Here is a 13,888-nt window from a genome sequence, read left to right as displayed (position 1 = left end):
ACGAAGGTTTTTTCTTTCTTTTGGGAATACATGTACATATCCATAATATAAATCTATTTCATCGATTAATCAAACTTGAGCCGTATACCTGAATATTAGAAATCTACCGAATTCAGTAGGTTTGTACATTCACTTGTTAATAAGGAGCCATTGTTTTATTAACCTGTTATGAAATGATGAAGATGAAACTTCCGTGATACGGGCTAAATCCCAAAAGCATATATCGACATTCAAAAACACAGCCATGAAAGCTAGCTGTGCCAGAAGTATATTTACGAAAAATTTAACTCCACTCTTTTTTTCAAACAACTGATGTATCATAAGGATCCAAACAAGAATCAGTGCGTTCAATCGCAGTTAAAGCTTGTATATTCAACTCTGCCCATATGAATATTCATTTCGAGAGCATATAGTAATGTTACATTTCCATACAGAATCCAAAAAGCTCCTACAAAGAGGTAGTTTTCATCGCCAAATCCAATATTTGAATAAATGCCAGCTACTTCCCTTTGATTTATATCATCAATAACCGGAAAACTGGGTGTAAGCATGGCAAAATCTTGAATTTCCTCCCAAATCCCAAGCGAGTGCGAAGGAAACGGACTGGGAAAATAAGATGAAAAGATAAAATCGTTATCCCCGGGGTAGGAAAGCAAGAAAGAAAGAAAAACCTTTCAATATCATCAAAAAGCGTAGAAAAATGAGTATCACATCCAAGTGTCTCAATTGCTTTTAAGAGGAAAACTTTTCTCTTCTCTCACTTTACCACAAAGGCGTCATATCCTCGATGTGTATAAAATTACACATAGCCTAACTTATCCCAGGTTGGTGGATACGTGAACGAGGGTGAACAGTTTTTCGAACGAGATAAGAAACCGAGAGTGGTCCATGTCGGTACAAGTGTTATGATGTAGGGTTACGGTATGTAATGTGGGTCTAGTCCTTTCATTCGGCCTATCACGCAAATAAATAATTAATTAAGGAATATTACACAAAAAATAAGGAAAATATTGATCACTGATGATTGATAAATGTGTACCACACACAAATCAATTTATATCACAACATTTCAATACATTTTCAGCTCTCGTAAGTAATAAAACTGGTTGAGAATATCACTCTGTTCGGAGTTTTTAGCCGCCATGACTTCTAAGGTTAAGATGGGAAGGTTGCACTGACGATCATCAAATGGCCTGATTATGGCATTTATTGAATGGAATTACCTGATAATACACACTAGACGTAAAACTCACAGTTACTGTTTGAATATTTTATGTTTATTTTAATTGTTTAACAACGTTTTCACAAGTAAATCATGGACCCAACTTTAGGGACACATTTCTTTTCTATGTTCCTAACTTTGGCCCATGAAATTCATTTGACAGCATATAGCAATAAGAGTAACGTCAACAATGTGGTTTGCATTTGGATGATAAGGAACGAACAGGAAGGGAGATTTTTTCTGCCAAATCTGTATAATGAACATCACAATGTTTTGATTTAGATATTCTGCGGTCGAAAGACGATAAGCGAAATTTTTAATTTTTAATTTTTAACTTGAGTGATTTAATGTAGTTTTCGTAAAATTTTCTCTAAGAAATGTTTTGAGGAATGAAGAGTATTAAGTTAACAGTGATAGTGATAAAAAAAATACATAAGAAAACGTTACCAAGAGCGTTTTTTTTTTGAGAATAAAACAGGATAGGACGAAGTTGCATCCATAAATAGACCCAATTTGGGGACAATAGACCGATATTACATACATTTCCCTGGTGAGTTTTTGTCTTAAAAAAAGTAAGTTTTTCAACTTTTTGCGGTTCCTGATAGCAAACGACATGATAAGCATATCTAAGCATACCATTTAGCAGTAGAATATCGTTTGCAGGTAAATTAATTGATGAGTTATGATTAAAAACGTAATCTATGGCTGCATATTAGACCGAGGTTAGGGACGTATACCCTATTACTAGTATAGGAGGCACCGTGATACATCAATTTTGTTGATTAAAAACGCGCTGAAAGGATTGAACAAAAACACATGAGATTACCAACCAATGAGAAAGGGAGATTCCACAAATACTGAGAACATTCGATAAGAGTGTAGCAATATAGCAATAACCTGTACCAAAAACTAATTCGATGAATACTTTTCAATTATAATTAGTATCTATGAAATTTCACGATACCGGATCTCTGAAAAAACTGATAATTTTTAACGTATTTATAAAAATAAGTTTACGCATTTAACGAAATTGAGAAAATGTTGGGACTGAAATCAGCAGTTATGACTATTTTGTCGTTCTAAGTGATAACTTAGCATATCGTTTATTTTTTAAATATCTTTGAAATCTTAAATTTAAAAATACTGAAATGGGGTGAAAATGATGATTTACTGTATTTATAGAAAAATGCTTTTATTAAATGTGTACCCTGAATCCGAATCAATAAGCAGATGAATTTCAAAGCTGTTAAATTGACGGAGGAAAATGATTTTCGATTATAGATGCAGTATTTATCAGAGCTTGAATAAACGGAATGAAGCTTATACTATTATAGCACACACAAAAATTTCTAATGGTGATGCAAAATGCTAATGAATGAACGAAGGATGACATTAACAAATTAGATCTTTTGATTATGAGAAATTTCTACGGATGCTTCAATAGTTAATTGTGTCACAGAAAATGACGCCATTATTAAAATATCGTTTGAATATGTATTATAGTAAGTTTTCTTAAATATGAAAGCAACTCTTTGGTCCAGAAATAAAACCTAGGTAGGGAAAAAATATTTTGATCAGAAATTGCAGCTTTATCAGCATAGTTAAATCGTTTTTAGTGCCTTCGGGGCACTTATTCTTTGACTCAGCTCATGAGGAATAAGAAACCAAAAAGATTTAATCTAGAACCATAGTTTTATAAGCGTTTGCGCACAACTAATAAATAATAAAAATCTAGTGATGCACAATTCATTCGCTTCGTTTTTGTGAGCTACATTCAGTTTATTTTTGTACACTCATACTCTACCATCACCTCTCTCACACAGTACGAGCGGTAGAACAACATTCGCGTAAAAGGAAATCTATCGAATAACCACAGACAAACAGACGTAACTCTTTGAAAAAGTTTTTCTTGAAAACATAGTATCTCAAAACATAGGTAGTATAGTAACGACATCTCTCTGACTTCTCGCGGAAAACGAGCTTGCTCGCTAACTCGCAAACAATATTGCATAAAAGGTCTATAGAATGTATAGAAACGTCAAAGTGATCCGATGCCAGCGCTGCGGCGAGTAGTTCGCGGAACTGATAATATTCAAATCAACCGTTAAATGCGTGAACGAAGATACACAATGAAGAGCTACGTCTGTTTGTCTGTGGAATAACTATCATATAGTTCAATCCTTTAAATGTGTCGAACCTCTTAACGGAATCCCTTTATGAAGAGCTTTGAGTGGGTTGGTTTATTTCCTTTAAATTCCGTTATAATTGCTTATCTTTTGACAGATACGCGTATTTCGTCTACTACTTGCAGACTTCACCAGTGCCAAGTACTCAACACCACTTTATCTACGAGTTATATACTAATCAATAGGTACTAAAAATCAGCAGGTATCGACTGCCATATCAAAATTTATCTAACCAGGTACCTAAATTCAGTCTCCAACAGGTAGATGCATGCTGCGATGCGTGGAAGAGTCTCGAGTATCCGTTTCCTTGATCTCTATTAAGTAATGTTGATGTTTAAATATTTCAAAACTTTCAGCTACGTCTAGTTTCCAAGGCGAAGATACAGTCCGCAGGATATTAATATTATCCTTAGTCAAATTGTGCCGCTTTGTAACCATATGTTCTGCAACCTTGGATTTAAATTCATGATGGAGTCCTTTATCCATCTCTTTGTTAGCCTTTTTTACCTCTGCGATGTGTTCCTTAAACCTTGTTTCCAAAGTCATTTTCGTCTGACCAATGTAGATTTTATTGCAATCTGGACAAGAGATTTTGTAGACTCCGGCTTTCCCTAAGACATTTATTGACATTTCTTGATACCCATTAAGTCTAGCGATTTAAAAAATGTGAACTATTTCCTTTAATTGGCCTGTATCTATGGATCACTTTCATTAGTTTAAGGTTCATTGCTGATTTTTTTTATGGATCATTTGCAATATGTGTATGGGTAATTCATACAATTTCAATGCTCATTATTTAGTTATTTAGCGGTACACTTTTACAATTGGGTTGCTAAATTTTACATAAAATATGGATCATAGTGATATTTTTTATGGATCATTTAAACATTTTAAGGGATTTTCACTGGAGTTTTATGGATCATTTGGGTGTTTCTTTAAGGAGCATTTATGAATTTGTTATGGATCATTTTTTGGGTTTTATATTCAAAAATATGTTTGCCATTTGCATATTACCTACTAATCCATAAATAGTTTCTAATTATCTAAGAATCACACACAATGCGTTGATTACTTTGACCACTTACAACACTGGCTGTTACGTGAAAATGCATCGGCTCACCCCTCACTAAGAACATCGCATAAGTGTTAGTGCACTATAGTCTATAGGTGAGTGTACTTTGTTTTTAGTTAGGAAGATACCGAGCTTTGATGTCAACCTGAAGAAACTGTAATAAGAGAAGTGATATGATAATTACAAGCGAAAGGACGGGCAACTTATTTTATATAATTGTGTTACTTATTTGCTATGACTAATCACTGAAGATCTTTACAGCGCGCTGCAGCGTAAGGCAATCATAGAAAACTACGCGTGTTGTTGTTCGTCCCGCTAGAAGAATCGGTGTTCGTAGCTCCGAAGCTTCTATTTTCAGTACTGGGCAAGTCTGCCGAATCAAAAAACGTTTTCAAAAGTAGTCTCACTCACATGGCAAGTAGAAAGTGCCGACTTACAACATTTATTGACAATTCTATTATAATATATTCAAATTGTACTACGCATAGGTAAACCACATACAGGTGCGAATGTTGTTTAGATCTCATAATTCAAAAAAAAAGAGAACTGCTTATTGAAAATCATAACAATCACAAAATTTCACCACACAAGATTAAATTGTCCATCTAATCTAATAACAATTAATTTGTGATTATTAGCCATATGCAACAGAGTGGTGGTGTCGTGTACCAAACTTGTCAATATTTCCTGTTTACTATATGTTATCTACATTTTATTTTTAACATTTTAATAGAATCATCTCTAGATCATATATGCAGATGTTATTTTTAGTGAAGATTTATTCAGAATATGAGAGTATAAAAAAAATGTTTATTTATTAATATTGCCGCCAATAAGCATAAACAAATAATTTAAATCTTTGAGAAAATATTCTTTTATCCAGAGTTGTGGTTAGCGGGAGATGGAATCAAAATTTGAATAGAAAAATAAATAATAAATTAATTTCCCGATAACTAATTCAAGACTACTAAAATTGTATTTTTCTTTCAATGTCTCTAAATAACAGAAAGTGGTTCACTCTCATTTGAATGGATTCTTCACCTCTGGTAGTATCGATTGCAACGAATCAGCATCGGCATTTATTGGCAATGGCAACCGTAACCAGAGCTGAACGAAATGATCTTGGTTAGGTTTTGCGGTATCCCATTAACATATTGAACTATAAATTTGCATCTCGTGCAATCGAAATAGATTTATTTTATTGCAGCCTGCTCGAATACTGCACAGCTTTTTTCAGATATATATATTCTTCTCTTTACAGGTAGTGTTTGCTTTTGGGCAATGTACTTGATGCACTTTCCCCATGTGATGCGTTACCACAACATGGGAGTGGGCATTTGTTGATTTTACACTTCTGTTACTGGCTAAATTCCCGCTTTCACTTGTTCACTCTCTGTGATCACAAGCTCGGATAAACAAATCGCAAAATTTTGCGGCACATTGCATTCTGCAGCAGAGAACCTGTAGCAATCATTTGTGTACAGAAACAATGTTCATTGCAAATGCGGACCGATTTTATATAACAATATTGAACTTCAGACATGATATTTTACAGAGGCAGCTTAGGCCTCAGATAGCCTAGTCAGTAAAGGCACGCTTAATACTGGAGCTGGTTTGTTAGATTCTCGGTTCAGTTGAGGAAATCTTTCGGGTTGGAAATTTTCTCCAACTCCCATGGCAAAGAGTATCATTATGCTTTCCACACAATATACAAATGCAAGCATTTTTTTTCTTTGATTTGTTTTCCGGCAATCTTGTTTTCCGTGCTGAGCACCAATGCTACCGACTCCTGGGAGGCAGCTCTCCCACCTGGACCCTACATATCGACCCATCAACTCATGCACCGGGGACCAACGGTTTTACTTCCCTTCCGAAGGAAGGCGTGATCAGAGATTTTATGCCTCAGAACATCCCAGCGGCGACGACTTGGATTGAACCCAGGCCTGCTGGGGTGAGAGGTAACCACACTTACCACTACACCACCATTCCTGAATTTTTACGATATTCAATGAAGCTCTACAAAGCTCCCCGAATTTGTATTCAATTTTACAAATTTCTATAATGTCCCTGAAGTAATATTGAAGTGCTCCGAATGTCTACACAATTCGCTAATAGCTCAATTTCTACAAAGTTTGATAAAGTTCTACAAAATTCTCTGAACTTCTACAACATTTGCTGAAGATCTACAAAATTATATGCACTTCTAGGCGAGAGTGTGATGCATATTTTGGATAAAGGCTATCATTTATTATGAAATCTATATAACACAGCTGTGCTTGCTGAGAGACGACGGCTGCACTACGTCTGGGAAAATTTCCATGCACTACATCCCGATAGTATACTGCACAGAGATTTAGATTTGGTAGCACCAGTGGGATCTGTCCTTTCGACCATAACAATGTGCTTCTATAGACCATCAAGATGCAAAAAATCAGTCTGAACAAAACTTCTTTTTAATAAATCTAGCGTTCATAATCATAAGGGCCTAACAACATTTGCTGAAGATCTACAAAATTATCTGCACTTCTAGGAAGTTCACTGAAGTTCTACGAAGATCACTAAGCTTCTACAAAGTTCGCTGAGCTTTTACTAAGTTAGCTGATCTTCTATATAATTTTATGCACTTCTAGAAAGTTTTCAGAACTTTTACCCAGATCCCTGAGCTTTCACGAAGTTTTTGAATTCATAAGAAGATTCATGAAGTTCCTTGATTTTCTGAAACGTCCTCTGAAGTGTTACAAAGTTTCATGATCTTCTAAGAAGTTCTCTGAAATAGTAAAATAAATTATTTTAAGTTTTACGAATTGGCTTTGAGTTTTAAGATGATCCTTGAACATTTGTAATTCAGTAGATTCAGTTTTATAATCCCGAAACATTGAACACCTTCTCCACCTGCAAATTTTAAAAGTAGCGGTGAAGACATATGTAGACATTTCGTCGATCTTTTTGAAGATTTTTATTAAATACACCTGGCATTCCTGAACTTCAGTCTATTCACCATGAATACTAATATTGAAAAATAAGTCCAGAAATACCATCACAATTACAAATCACTATACAATAAGCATGAGTTTTTCATATCGATTTTTATCCTAGGCGACTGTTATCCTTTTTGAAATGCTTTGACCTGGCTAAGCCACATAATATAACACAATATTTGTTTTGCATGTCTACCATTTTGTACCTATAATACACTGGCTCATTTATCATTAATATCTCAGTGAAAACGGTGGCTGGAGTGTCAGGAATATTGCTTCTATATGTTTGATATACACAGTGATTAACGAGAGATTATTTTTCCATCAAATAGAACAAGGACTGAGATTAACTTAAGTCCACCATATCATCTGCAAACTATCACTATAGTATAGCAGCTTCATTGCGTCCTCGACTAATGGTAATTGATTCCAATCCTCATAAACATGACCTTTTAGCCTCCATTCGTTAGCATGAATGTAGCAGTGCAACGGATAGATTGTATTAATTAATATAAATGCGGCGTACAATTATCAACAACTGACCAGCCTTGCTCAACGATGCAGCTCTCAAGTGTGCATTAGGGTGTTTCATTTTGAAAAAAGTGATGAATTTTTGATAGGCCACCCTCCAGTTCGATTCATAGCCCCAAAATATGAACCTGTGCAAAAAATGGTAAAGATTGATGAAGGTTTAGAGGTCGCGCCAATGATTTGGATTTTGTATGGAGATTTTGGTGAATTAGTATGGGAAATTATTGATTTTCGTTTACATTGCTCTAACTTTGGTTGTAGTTGTCCAAACGTTGAAAAAAAAAAATATGTGGTTGTCATGACAATGATCAACAAGCCTGTTGTTGTTGCGATGAAATTGGCGTTGTTGCCTTGTACATATTCATCTGTCAATTTACCCTATTTTGCCATTTTTTCACATTTTTATAATTCTTGATACGCTGCAAAACTGAGCGTAGCAACTGTAGGCTTTTTGTTTATTGCCATAGCAATAACATACTAAATTTTTTCGACATTTGGACAAGTAGAAGCAAAGTTATAGCGATATAAGCGATTTTTTAAATTCTTCCATAGTAATTCCCATACAAATTTCAAATCATTGGCGCGACCTCTAAACCTTCATCAATCTTTACCAATTTTTGCACAGGTTCATATTTTGGGGCTATGAATCGAACTGGAGGGTGGCCCATCAGAAATTCATCACTTTTTTCAGAATGAAGCACCCTAGTGTGCATCCGTAGTCTACGTTCGTCTACATAGTCATTTTTCACTGACTCAGGAAGCAAGGCGAGAGTGTGATGCAGATTTTGGATAAAGGCTATCATTTATTATGAAATCTGTATAAGACAACTGTGCTTGCTGAGGGACGACGGCTGCACTACATCTGGGAAGATTTTCATGCACTACATCCCGATAGTATACTGCACAGAGATTTAGCTTTGGTAGCACCAGTGGGATCTGTCCTTTCGACCATGACAATGTGCTTCTATAGACCATCAAGAAGCAAAAAATCAGTCTGAGCAAAACTTCATTTTAATAAATCTAGCGTTCATAATCATAAGGGCCTAACTACAGGATTAACATTTCTCAATGCGTTTGATGTCGTTAACTACATTGTATTTTGATAATTTCGGAAAATTGGTTCACTGAACTGTGGTAATGCGAAGAGATAATCGATCATCGCAGTTAGGCCCTTATGATCCTGAACGCTAGAAATATAAGAAGCGCTCAACTATGAGTGACAGTATGAAACTAGATGCACCAGTAAGTGGCGCAGCCAGGATTTCTGTCGGGGTTTTTGCTGTACAACTTGCGTGATAAAAAAAAATCTAATTTTAAATTAAATTATAAGCTTTAATAGCATGTAAACTGTATCTTACCAATGACATCCAGGGAAACGATTCTTGAGAGTGTTTCCAAAAATCACGCTTTCTTATTTTAGGGAAACTAGGTCACATTTAAACATTTATAAAAAGGTATCTTATATATACGCACTCTATCGTGGACTAGGAAACCATTTCCGGGAAAAATTTTATCGATGTAGATCTATCAATAAATCAATAGAAAAAGGACTACTGGTGGAAGCCAGAAAGAGCTTCCACAATAAATTTTATAAATCTCCCGGTAGCAGTTAGAAGAAACTTCTGGAGGAAGTCTGGAAAAAAGAATCACCGGTGGCGCAAAAAACAACCGGAGGAAGCCAGAAGCACATTTGGGGAATTCCAAAGAATCATCCAGGAGAAGTTGAAGAATCTTCCGGTGCAAGTCGTAAAAAACATGCTAACGTCCGCGTGCAGCTGCATTACGTTTCCGGGGAAATGTGATGAGTCTTCTGGCACATTTAGGGGAAGTCAGAAAAAACTTCCGGGTAAGTCTGAAGAATCTTTCGAATGAAATTGGAAGAAACTTCCGGAGGTAGTTAGAAGAAGCTTTTTAAGCAAGGCAGTAGAACAGGGGATTTAAAAACAGAAAATGCTATCTCCTGCAAGTACTAGAGTAACGCTAAGGTGGGCGCTACGGAAGGCGATATTTACGATCGATACGATCAATTTTCCTTGATTTATCGGCAACAGTCACTCGTCAGCTGGCAGAATAAATGGAGCGAAGAGAGTTTTGGGGGGCATGAAGTAGTTCGCCTCCTCGTGGTGTAAATTTTAGTTTTCAAGATGAATAGAAATAAGTTCATGTTTAAGGATTAATTAAATATTTGTATCGTAAACCACATTTCAAACCTCCTTCTCCGTTTTCTCATAAAAAAAAATGTAAATCTCCACTAACCTCGAGACAACCGCGAGTAATCGGTCCAGTTCCTTTAAGACATTAATAATGTAAATTGAAAATGATAATTCAGTTCTGTAAAGTTTATTCGATTGAGCCTGTACAAATAAAGTAATTAATAAAAAACGCAATCATGCTCAGAAATAAAATAATCACTTCACTATTGATTTTTTTCTTGTTCTACGCCCCTAAAATTAGTACAAATGTTATAGTTTATCATCCCAAAACACACTTTTGCCTATAGTTTAACGAAAACACTACCAATTTTTATGATTTTTAGCGGAAAGTCTGGCTCAAAACATTTTTATTTTGCACAGGCGTCGAAAACCTTAAAATGAACGCATCGTACTGGTACACACATTTTTCTTCGAATGATCTTGAACAAACAATTCATACTTTAATATGTTTCAAACAATGAAACTTAATAATTGAATGGAAAATGGACCATAGTAACATGCGCTCAAATGACTCAAATGATGCAAAATCAACTTAAGAGAGTTGACTGTGCAGAAGATGTGTATGCCTCTTGAGGGGGGGGGGGGGTTGAACCCCAACCCCCCCTTGCCGCACCAGTCTAGCATGCACAAAAAATCGAACATAGACACTTTTGAAATGCTTCATATTCTGAGTTGAATATCAAACCCGGCCAGAATAGATTATTCGTGGTTCAACATACGCACATGTGTACTTGAACGTATCCATATGCTCAAGGGCTCAGAGAAACAGCACAAGTGGCATGAACAATATTTATTTTAAAACTCAACTTCAACACAATTTCAAGCATCAATGATATACGAGCACAATGTGCCAGAGTTCGTTATCGGAGCAAGGAGGGTAACTTTGCAATGGAGAATGTGAGCATGAACATTTGAATTATCCAATAACGTCGACCAGCATGCATATCGTTCATATTGCCATCAGAGCTATCGTCGATGTGCATATGAAGTAGCTAGGAAGATGGCTGAAAGCGGAAGCTGTCATGACATACAAGCATCTGAAATCGACAGCGCTAAACGTGGAGTGGTATTATTTTCCCCTCTGTTCCAAGACGAGAACGAGACATCAGTTAGAGAGCTACCACGATATTCAAATTTCACCCGTACATCCGCTTTTGCGACTCACACGTCGAGTAAATGGAAAGCTCGTGGTAATTACAATTCAACCAATCTTCCAACAACATCTCCTCTTGTTCGTAATTCACGATCAACGATAAGTCTTGCTGTGGAGCTTAGATATGGGAAATGGCGTTTTGGCTATCTTATTCATTTGCTTTCCACTTGAAGCATAAATGACCGAGTAAAGCGCGAATAACTTTCAAAGCTTTATTAACCGTACTTGCGGTGTGCATACATTTATATGAAACGGAAAAAGCATAGATAAATTCGACATAATGAATGGCTGTCACATGGTATTACACACCTTTTAGTCACAAACGACGGATCACCTGCGTTAAAGTTAATGTAAATTGTTTATAATTTGAATCAAATATTGCATTCAAAAAGTTAAGGCTGTGTTCGAGATACGACGCATTATTTGCCTACAAGATTATGATTGATTTTCGATTAATAATTAAAACTTTCTTCATTAGACCAAATGAAGTAAATTTTTTTATATTAAAAATTCAGCACCTATAAAATATACTCAACGTTCGGTAACACAATAATGTTTTTTTTTTTGTTTCAGTTAGTGAACGACATGAAGCGCATTTTATATGGCAAACCAGCTCAAAGTCGTTAAAAAGCGACACAACATGTGTTTTATTAGTAACTCAGAAACAAAGTATGTAAGACACACTTTGAAATTATTATCGTATTCGGAAATATGTATTTTACCAAATGTTGAACAGTTGAACGTTCGGTAATCAGTTTTTTAAGGGTTTTGAGGATTACCGAATGGTTTAGTAGTTTTTTACCAAACTAATAAAAATCAGTTAGTTCTCGTAATTTTTTTTTTTTTTATTTGTTAATTAGCATTAATAGCTCTTTTTGAAATAATATTTTCATTTTCATTTATATAATGAAGCCGATACAAATATTATTTTTATTATATGTACGACATCACTCAAATTGGTCGAGGCCCTTACGAGGAATGAAAACAGTTAATGTCTAGACAATTGTCGGGTTCAGGTACAGGTTGAGTTTTGGGTAAAGATACCTGTTTCTGGTCATCTACAGTTCACATATACTTATTTGCATGGTTTCTGTTTTTGTGAAGGCACATGAATAATATGCACACTAAGTTTATTTCACAGATTTCTGTGAAACTTTACAGAAATCTCAACAGCTGAACGTTCGGTAAACAGTTCGGAGATTTATTTACAGTTTTCCTGTAATTTTTCACGGTTATTATGTGGAAAATTACAGGAAAACTGTGAAAAATCACCGAACTGTTTACCGAACGTTCACCTGTTGGGATTTCTGTACAATTTCACAGAAATCTGTGAAATAATATAACTGCGCGTGCGTTTTTTTTTTTTGCCAGGAGGAAACCTTCAAAAAAGTCATCATGCCACCGCCTGACGATCGGGCGTACGGTTGCAGTGATATGGTGAGTGGGATTCTTACAGCACTAAAACCTCCTTGGACGTCTTGCCCTTTTCCTCCGGAACCACTTGTCTGTCGTATTACTTCGGAAGGGGCTCCTCACTTTACCTCAGCTAACTGGCGCTTCCAGTTCGCTGATTGCTTCTCCAATTTGTGAGTCATTTAGCTCCCAGCGTCGTGTTCTACTCGGCTAACCCCCGGCGGTGGATTCAGCCTACTTCGATGGAGAATTCTCCCGGCTTCGTCTTTCACTTCGCACTTGTGTGAGCACATTACTAGTTTCTAGCTGGTCTTCTTGCCATGCAGCTTGCAGCGCTGACATGATCTGCGTTACTGCTCTGCTGACGGCGTTAAAAATGCCCTCTTCTCGATACATTTCATCGACAACATTCTCCGCGCTAAAGGCGAGCTTCTCCTCTCGCACAGCATCAAATCTAGGACATTCGCAGACCACGTGCTCTGGTGATTTATACACATTCCCACACTCCGGACAGAAGGGTGACGTTGTGTGTCCGAGCCGATGCGGGTATTTCCTGAAGCAGCCATGACCAGACAAGAACTGTGTCAAGTGGAAGTTGACTTCTTCATGCCTCCTGTTCACCCAGGTCGAAAGAATTGGTATTAGCCTGTGTGTCCATCTATGACCTCCCAGCTGCCCTAGTAGCACGCTTGTCACAAATCAATTGTAGAAACTTATATACGACTTATTTCAGTCATAAACAAGTTGCTGTAACTTATTGTGACGAAAGTGTGCTACTTGGGTGGCGCTATTAAATGCATTCTTTACATCAATATTAATCACGGCGCAGTATCGATTTCCTCTCCGCTTCTGTTTGGAAGCTTTCTCGGCTCTGTCAATCACTGTTCGAATTGCATCCACCGTCGATCTTCCTTTCCGGAATCTGAACTGCCTCTCCGACAATCCGTGCTCACTCTCCGTGCATTTCGTCAGCCTATTCAGGATGATCCTCTCCAAGAGCTTTCCGACAGTATCCGACAAGTATATTGGCCTATTCGATGCAGCACCCCTCGGCGGTTTTCCGTGCTTCAGCAACAGCACAAGCTGTTGTACATTCCACCTATCAGGGAACTGGTCCTCG

Source organism: Ochlerotatus camptorhynchus, unplaced genomic scaffold (genome assembly GCF_037179485.1).
Source record: "Ochlerotatus camptorhynchus isolate MF236.1 unplaced genomic scaffold, CSIRO-AGI_Acam_v1.1 ptg000240l, whole genome shotgun sequence".
NCBI classification, from domain to species: Eukaryota; Metazoa; Arthropoda; class Insecta; order Diptera; family Culicidae; genus Ochlerotatus; species Ochlerotatus camptorhynchus.
This window is presented reverse-complemented; position numbering follows the sequence as displayed.